At 32.6% G+C, this 9,647-nt stretch overlaps 1 pseudogene; it reads right to left on the bottom strand.

Annotated features, from left to right (window-relative positions):
- Positions 1 to 1,411: 1,411 nt before the first annotated feature.
- LOC112482771 lies at positions 1,412 to 1,527 on the bottom strand (annotated as a pseudogene).
- Between the last annotated feature and the right edge of the window lie 8,120 nt (positions 1,528 to 9,647).

Below are 9,647 nucleotides of genomic sequence, written 5' to 3'. Positions count from 1 at the left end.
ATTTGGGAGAAAACCAGAACTCAAACTTGGGTCATATAACTATCAGAACTGTGCTCTTTCTATACATTATTTTACTTACTTCTAGTTTTTATAAAATACATTAATTGTACCCAAGTCTATGTTTTATTCCCAGTTGGAATGGTAATATTTGATAGTTGTGACTATTGGAACTGGATGATAACCCTTAAACATCTCGTCTTTATTTATGACTTAGACCAGGAGTGATCAACTTTTTCTGTGAAAGGCCAGATAATAAATACGACTTATGAACCATACAATCTCTGTCACAACTACTCAACCTAGCTGTTGTAGCACAAAAAAAATCAAGACGATGCCTAAAAAATAGGAATTTTTATGTCCTAAAGTCTCTATTTGTGGTCACTGAAATTAAAATTTAATTTAATTTCATAATTTAAACATCATGAAATATTCATTTTTAGACTTTTTTATCATTTAGATATGTAGAAAATGATTCTTAGTTCATAGACTGTACAAAAAAGATGGTGGGCCAAATTTGGCCCATAGGCCATAGTTAGTCCATTCTTAATTTAGACCTGCTTAAGAAAAGTGCATTAGGGCTAAGGGAGCATTTCTCTAAAGGTATACTTTACAATAATAGTGCCCTATCAGTTGTTGTTATATGTTCTTGAAAAAGAGTTTGGTTAAATTATTTGAAGAGTTCTCCAATAATCTTATTCTTTAACAGAGGTCTAGCATACTAGATACTCAAAGAAGTATTCCAATGTAGAAAATACTGCTTCCTAAACATTTTAAACTATAAATCATCCCTCAACATCTATTTATTCCATAAACATTTATGTTATACTTACTAAGTGCCAGAAATTCTGGGATAAGCAAGTAACAAGAGAGAAATAATAACTGCTCTTATGGATATTAAATCCTAGTAATGGATATAGAACTTATATAAATACTTAATTGATTATAATCTCAATAAGTATCACAACAGTAGAAATAAGAAAGTACTATGAGTGTGTATATACAGGGCAATCTTGGATAGTCTGGAAGAGCAGGGAAGCTTCCTAATACTAAAGGGAGGGAAATTTAAGCTAAAAGCTAAAGAATGACTACAATACCAAGATAAGAGGAGGCAGAGAGTGCACAAGTGGAAATAGCTCATCAAATAGAATCATCTGAATCACAAAGAAGTTTAAGATATTTGAAGACTAATCGAGTAGTATTTCTGGAGAACAAGAGAAAGTTTGGGGCATGGTATATTAAGTGATTATGGCATATAAATAAATAAAAAAAAAAATGACAGCAATATCACAAGGGGCAAGGGGAGTAATTGGGAATATATACTGTTATAAAGTATCTATACTATTTATGAAGTGAGGTAGTATTTTTTGAAGATAGAATCTGATTATTTTTTTTAATTATTTAATATTATTACTACCTACAGCACCTGGTCTTCCTAGGTGGTCTCTCATCCAAGTACTAATCAGGCTCAACCCTGCTTAGCTTCTGAGATCAGACATCAGGCTTGTTCAGGGTGGCATGGCGGTAGATCATGGCTCCATTGGGGTATGAACCCAGGACCTTCTGCATGGAAAGCAGATGTGCTAACTGCTACACTATGGAATCAGGTCCTAGAATCTGATTATCTTAAAACATAAACGGTAAATCTAGGGAAACCATTATTCTTTAAAGAAATATAATTGTTACGCTAAGAGAAAAGATAAAATGAAATTATATAAAATTTTCAATTAAACCTGAGAAATCAGAAAAAGAAACCTCTAACAACAAATAAACAGTTACAGACACAGTGTATATTAATTCAAATATAGTAAAAATAACAATTTAAACACAAATGGCCTAAGTACCTCAATTAAAAGACAAATTTTTGAGACTACATAGAAAAGGCCCAGATATATGTTGTCTACAAGAAACCTAATTTAAACATGAAGCCTTTAATACATTAAAAGTAAATGGAAGAGGAAAGAAATACCATCCTAACTCTCTCTATTCAGAATCTAGTGGAATAGCTATATTAATTGCAGACAAAGCATAATTCAAAATAAGTAAAACTGTGAAGGATAAAGAGTGATACTACTTAAAGGGGCCAATTCTCAAAGAGACATAAAAATTCATACCTAACAATACACACCTAAAAATAAAGTGTAAAAATGCATGAGTCAAAAACTGATAGATCTCTAAGAATAAACAAGACATATCCATTATTATTTATTGATAGAGCATGCAGGCAGAAATTCAATAAGCATAAACATGTTCTGGCCAGCAATAACAATAAAATCAACATAAGTTTCATTTATAAGATGCTGCATCCAACTAAAGCAGAACATATGGAAGGATGTTGGTGTCTGGAAGCTCGGGGAAGAGAAGGCTTCCCTGGGGAGAGGTTATTACTTAGTGGCAACCAGAAAATCTTTTTGTGAGATGGACCAGTTCACTGAGGGACAAATCAAACAGATTCCTATCAACAGATTTTAACCCAATAATACCCAGCACCTCTGATGCTGAATGAAAGCCAGATTCTTACCAGGTCAAAATAAAAAATATTTATTTTGATTCTCCTACTTTGATGCTCAAGGTGAACTGAGATAAATTCTCTGCAGGAAGTCTTCCCTTGGTTCTTCTGTAGCTGAATGAAACTTTCACCAAAGTAAGCCATATTCTGGGCCATAAAACACACATTCACAAATTTAAGAGACTAGAAATAGTACAAGTATGTTCTCACATTATAATGGAATTAAACAAAAAATTAATAAAATAAATATAGCTGGGAAATCCTCAAATATTTAGAAAATATACAACACTCATCTAACAAATCTATGGAAAAGAAGTCTCAAGATAAATTTTTTTAACTATTTGAACTAAATAAAATTGCAGTGTAATCTACAAAATTTGTGGAATGGAGTGCTTAAAGAACTTAGCATTAAATACATATATTAGAATTTTTTAAACATCTAAAATCAATAAATAAAATTTCTGTTTTAGAAAACTGGAAAAGCAAATTAAATTTAAACCAAGAAGAAGAAAAAAATAATAAAATTTAGAACAGAAATAAGTAAAATCAAAAAGAGGAAAAAATAATAAAACAAAAATATGATTCTTTAAAGAGATCAATAAAATGAGTGAACTTTTAGCTAGAATAAGCAAGAAAAAGCGAATAGATTAAAATTACTAATACCATAATTAAGAGGAGAGACGTTTTAGTGTTTTGTTTCAATGGAAATTTAAATGATATAAAGAACACTATGAACAATTTAATGCCCACAAATTTGGTAACATACATGAAGTAAGCCAATTTCTTGAAAAACACGGCAAAATAATCTATAACCTCCAATAAGAAATTATCAGATCCATGTGGTACTTATCACTAGGGAATTCTCTGAAAACTATTAAGCAAGACATGATACCAATTCTCTACAATGCCTTCCAGAAAATGGAAGCAGAAGCAACACTTCCTAATTTATTCTATGAGGCCAGCATTACCCGATACCAAAATCAGATAAAGATTGCAAGAAAGGAAAATTAAAAACCATAATGCCTATCTGTAAATGGTTATGAAAACATTAGTCATAATCACCAAAAACTAGAAACAACCGATATGTTCATTAATAGTTGAATAGATGAACTAAATGTGGCACATTAGATTAATGGAACATTATTCAGTAATAAAAATAAGTGATGTATAAAGCCGCAAGTAGTTATAGATGAGTCTTAAATTAATATTACTAAGTAGAAAAAGATAGTATGAAAAGTCTAAACACTATATGATATGACGTAAAAAAGACAAAACTATAGAGATAGTAAACAGGGATTGTGTGTGAGGAGAAAATTGAATTGGTAAAACACAATAGATTCTTTTAGTACAGTGAAAATATTTTGTATGTACTGCAACAGCAAACATGAAGCTTTTTGAAACAATCTCACTAATGTGGGTATGGGAATAAGGTTCTAGTCTAAGAAACTTTGGAAATGAGTAAATATTATAAAACAAAACCTAAGACAAAAAGAAATACACATTAGCACTGTATTCTAGTTGATACAGTTGTTTCTCATGGTTGCAGTTGTTAACAATTCTGAAGCCATTATACATATATATGGGAACAGAACAATGAATTAAATATATGGCAGTTGATGGGAGTCAGGATTCTCACTGCTGAGTTGGGAGTTTAAAGATAAAAAAGGAGAGGGTGCTGGAACTATGCACGTGGTAATCGATTAGGAACATCAGAATGAACTCATTCTCTTAATACAGATAGATTAATATATTTATGTGTAACCATATGTATCTATATTAAGAGAATATGAGTTTATTCCTACATATGCCTCTTCTGCCCTACATCTGTGTAAGCTGTTAAAAAAATCCAGACATTTCCTCTCTGGCAAGTTCTAGGAAGTTCAACCATGTGCAGGATACCTTACCTACATCCACTAACCATCATAAAACCCCAAGCCAGTCTTCATTACTTGTTATCTTAAGTCACTTTTAGATTTGCTTGGGAGCCACCTTGCCCTCCCCAGAAAGCCTCATTGTGTGAAATAATAAATATCTTCATACCTTTTAGTATATATGTGGATTGATCATTCTCAACATCCAAACCAAAGTTTGGCTAGGAATAGAGTCTGTTTCTGTAGAGTGGCTACAACATGTATACACATAGGTTAGTATAATACATCTACTTCTTTGCTCTGTCAGTAGAGTGGACCTAGAAGCAACTGTGCCTCAGTAACTTCACCCCCTGATCTTGGTTATAATCAAGATCAATAAAATGGATAGAATTCTTCATTAAAAGAAGCCACACTCCTCAGAGAAATAGTGTTTTAGAATTGGGGCAGAAAATACACAAAATGAGACTGGAACATCATGTAGTGCCAGAGTAAGAAAACACACACATGCACACACACACACACACACATGATTGAGGGTATGTCAAAGGAATACAGAGTCAATAAATACTGCATGGCATTACTTATATGGTAATAAAGCTGAACTTATAGAAACTAGAATGGTGGTTTTCAGGGGCTGCAGGTGGGAGAGATCAGGAGATGCTGGTCTAAGAGTGCAAACTTCCATTATGGATGAATAAATTCTGGGGACCTCATGTACAGCATGGCAATTATAGTTAATAATCCTGTATTATATACTTGAACATTAGTAAGAGAATAGACCTTAACTGTTCTTGCCACAAAAAAATTAAATGGTAATTATGTGACATGATGTAAATGTTAGTCAATGCTATGGTGGTAGTTGTTTTGCAATATATGTGTATAAAATTAGCACATTGTACACCTCAAACATACAATGTTACATGTCAGTTATATCTCAATAAAGCTGGAAAAGAAAAGAGAATTTTCAGGACCTAGCAATGATGTGGGAGATAAGGGAGAAAGACATGTCAAGAAATGGCATTCAGGTTTCTACCCTCTTGAAGAAATAGCATTTGTTCCATGGAACACATTTTAAGAGTACTGAAGCTGAGTTGAATCATGGTCTTCTTGTACCAAATTAATGTTCTGTCTGTAATATGTTGATATTTATTTTATAATTTTATATATTGTATAGGAGGCCATTGAATTTGAAGTGAATATCTTTTGACAATTCACAGATTATCAAATATAATGTCTCTTATTAAATGCAATAAAAATTTTAATTTTAGTAAACAGAAAATTCAAGATATTCCTTCAGATCCCGATGAATAATAATGGAGGATATAAAGTCACATTAACATGAGAATATTAAGCAGTGACTAAGCTCCCACTGTCTTCTCTTCATACACAATGTATATCTACACCCCCCCAAAAAACGACAAGCTACTTCAAGTTATGCATTTTCAAGTTTTCAAGTGACTAGTCAGAAATACAAATATTAAATTATCCAATCCAGATAGCCATTGTAGTAGTTAACCATTGTAGTAGTTGTAGAGTTAAACATTCCGATAGGTTATATAGAAGTTGATTATGTCTCAAATCCCAGTTGCTTCAGAGATTGTGAGGAAGATTTAAACTCTCAAATTATATGAATTATTATGGCATCACACTATAATGTTTCGACATGACCTGCACTCCAAATTCGGTGCTGACTTGGCTTCTTTCAATGAAGGAAAACAATGGATTTTTAAAGAAAATATATTAACCAAATATTTAGTCTCTCAGAAGGTAATCCGCTTTGTCTATGTCATTGACTCTTCTCTCAATATCTAGATAGTGTTTCAGTATATATTTTCTATCAGCTGAAAACTCAACTTCAATATTTATCCCTATATGACAATTTGTATTAGCGATTATTAAAGATCTAGAGCAAAAACATTAAGTCGGAACTTGGAAAGGGATATCTAATTCTACCTTGTTCTTTCTCTGTAAGAAATGTCTAGTAATTCATGCCACTTGCCTGAGGGCAAGCATATCTCAGTCCCAGCGAATGCAACTCTGAATGAATTAGCCCAATTCCATTATGTTAAGCTTAGGAAATGTTGTTGCCTTTAACCATTGAAAGATTTATAATTTATTGAAACCTCATGATGATACAATTCATCCCCTTGAAATGGAGTTCAGCTTGATTAATTAAATGGAGAAAAGATGCCTTTCTTACAGTTAGAGAAACACAGTCATTAGAATGCCTAACTAGCTATAGTATATGTGCATTTGTGGATGAAAAGAGATGCAGTATTGAACATTCCAGTGACAAAGTAATTTCTCAAAACAACTTTTGTAGTCAAGCTTACATGAAGAAAATATTAATTGTGAAAGTATTATCTGGAAATATAATATGCACATGTACAAAAGAATGAGACTTTGAGTAAAACTATAACTATAGAATAACAGTCCCTATGAATCAACTTGAATCCCTCATGAATGTTGTTTTGCCTGTGGTTGAGATACTTCTGAGTTTACATTAGTCCAATTTTCTATGTCTAAGAAGGAGAAGATGAAAACAAAAGGAAGATGAATGCTGAGAAAATGAAGTAATCTTCATAATCTTTAAGAGAATTGAGAGGGTTTGGGTAATCCTATCCACATGATGTGATTTTGCTGGGCTCAGGGCTCTTCGGTTAGCTCCAGAACTACTATTGGGCAAAATTCAAACCTTGAAGTTTCAGAAGATTACATCTTAAGTCACAATTACCTGGTTACCCTTGAAAGTCCATAGGAACTTGTAAAATGGTCCTGGAGTTGAAGTAGTTATAGATCCAAGGCAATTAAACTCAGAGGCAATTTGAGGGTCTACAAATGTTTCAGAGAGCATAGTCCTTTACTCTCTGTCTTTAGTGTGAGAGCTTTCTCTCTGTTACATTTCTGATGTGATAGGAAGCCAATATCTTATGTTGCTGAGAAGGGATAGAGAAAAACAAGAAGCTAAATTGTAAGAACAGACACTAATCTTCTTTTAAAAAATCAAACTCTGACCATCTTCTCTATCCATCAGTTTATTACCTGTGGTATATCCACCTAATATTTCGACCTCATAATACTCACTTCCACCCCACCCACATACATGCTAACACTCACTCATGTGCAGAAAACCACAAAGGTGTGGTCTCCTTTGTGGCTATATGGCCTAACAGAATCCTTTCAGAAACAAACATTCAACTGAAGAGAAATAGTCATAAATACATAAATAATGACATAAATAAAAAAGACATGAATTCCTGTCATTTCCTTGCTATGACATTAAGCAAATAACTGAATTTTTATTTTTCTTCTTTAAAATAGATATAAATTCTAGCCATTGAATTTGAGTTTGCATTTTGCCTCAGCACGAAAATATGTCCACCTCACTTTTCTCAATTTGTAATAAACTCAAATATCCTGCTTTGTCAACATAGTAAAACACATTAAGGATAAAGCCAAATTGGAGGTTGCTCTTCAATATTTCATAATAAATGCACTCAGATTCTGTCCCTAGAAGACCCAAATATTTGCCAAAAGTAAATTGTCATAAGTTATGTGTTCATTTACTCTAAACTCATATGATGACTTTAAAATAATGAAATAAATGAAGCATTTAATTTAAATGATACTTCATCTGTTGATGGTACTTGTGCCAATTTTCAATAGCTTTTGCTAGTGTTAATGTAATTTGATTTCTAAGCAATTAAGTAGTGCATTTAGTACTGGCACAATTATTAATTAGAAACTTTGGATACAATGCCAAAAAAAGTTAACTTTTATATTTTACGTAATTTTTTTTCAAAGCATTACAGGATCATAGATTTATAAAGTTTCAGGCATAAAATAGATCTTATAGTTTATATAGTCTAACTTCCAATTTTATGCATAATCCAGGTCTATATTTTCTCTGGAAAGTAGTTGTCTAAAATTTAACTGCAACACACTTTATCTTCCAAGGAAAACTAGTTCATTGTTCAAAGGCCTGAACTTTCTAATAAACTACTTATATTTATCTGTTACCTAAAATATTGCAGAAACTCTACCTGAGGCTGGAAATGCAAGCTCGATTCAGCCAAAGTTTCTGCCCCACAGAGAACTTGCAATCCCGTAAGAGATTAACAGATGAAACAAATAACCATGACTCACTACAGTTTGGCAAAGGTGTTCATAAGACATAATAGGAGTACAGTGGATGACAGTTAATAAAGCTTCAGTATTGAATACAGTCATCTTCTAAGAGCTGAAACCTGATTTGAATCTTGATTAAGGATGAATGCCTATAACAATCTAGCTGGATATTTGCAACAGACAATTGGGTATATAGGCTGAAATAAAAAGAGCTGCAGATATAGGTCTGAGAGTTATTAGCATAGAAATCAAACTCATAATCATAAAAAGGACTAAAATTGCCTATGAATGTGCAGAGAATGAATAAGAATAGACTAAGAATGGAAGACAGGGCAGGGGCCTGTGAAGGAGAAGGAATGATCAGTGGTCTTTACTCAAAGCTATGTAACCATAGCGACCAAGAAATAGATATCTAGAGAAGCATGCATAAAGCAGAGTCTCTGAGTGATTTTTGGAAATTGCCTGAAAGCAGACCATCATTTCCATAGAATTAATTGAAAAGCCAATCCAGGTACAAATGAATTGCTTATCAAAAAACTAGATTGTTTAATTTAGGTTAGGAATTTAAACCCCAAAAGCAAAATCGGGGGGAAAAACAAAATTACGAAGTGAATTGTCAATGAAAGAGTACAATGACTCAGCAGAAGATAGAGAGTAGGAACTTAAGGAAGTTCCTGAGTCCAAAAACATGTCACTAATTCTAACATACAGCATGGTGACTACAGTTAGTAATATTGCATGTATATCTGAAATTTGCTACAAGAATAAATCTTGTATTGTCACCAAAAACAAAAACAAAAACAAAAACAAAAATGAGGGGAACTATGGGAAGTGATGAATTAATTGATTGTGGGGTAATCATTTTTCAATGTATGCATATATTAAATCATCACGATGTACACCTTTAAAAAATCTGTTTTTATGTAATTTAGTTGCCATATTGAGCCTCTAAAGACATGACTGAAAAGAGAACTGACTATATGTCAGTTATAGCTAATGGCAGAGTGCTAGAACTCATGAGGCCACTGAAACAAAAATATCCTTCCCTTAAGAGCACTTTTGACCTTTTGTGTTGCAACATTCTGATTTGAATCTAAAACTATTACATGGAGCAAGTTAAAATTTTTATGACATTGGTCAAA

Source organism: Pteropus alecto, unplaced genomic scaffold, assembly GCF_000325575.1.
Source record: "Pteropus alecto unplaced genomic scaffold, ASM32557v1 scaffold155, whole genome shotgun sequence".
Classification (NCBI taxonomy): Eukaryota; Metazoa; Chordata; class Mammalia; order Chiroptera; family Pteropodidae; genus Pteropus; species Pteropus alecto.
The sequence above is the reverse complement of the archived record's forward strand: the minus strand, read 5'-3'. Positions and strand labels throughout refer to the sequence as shown.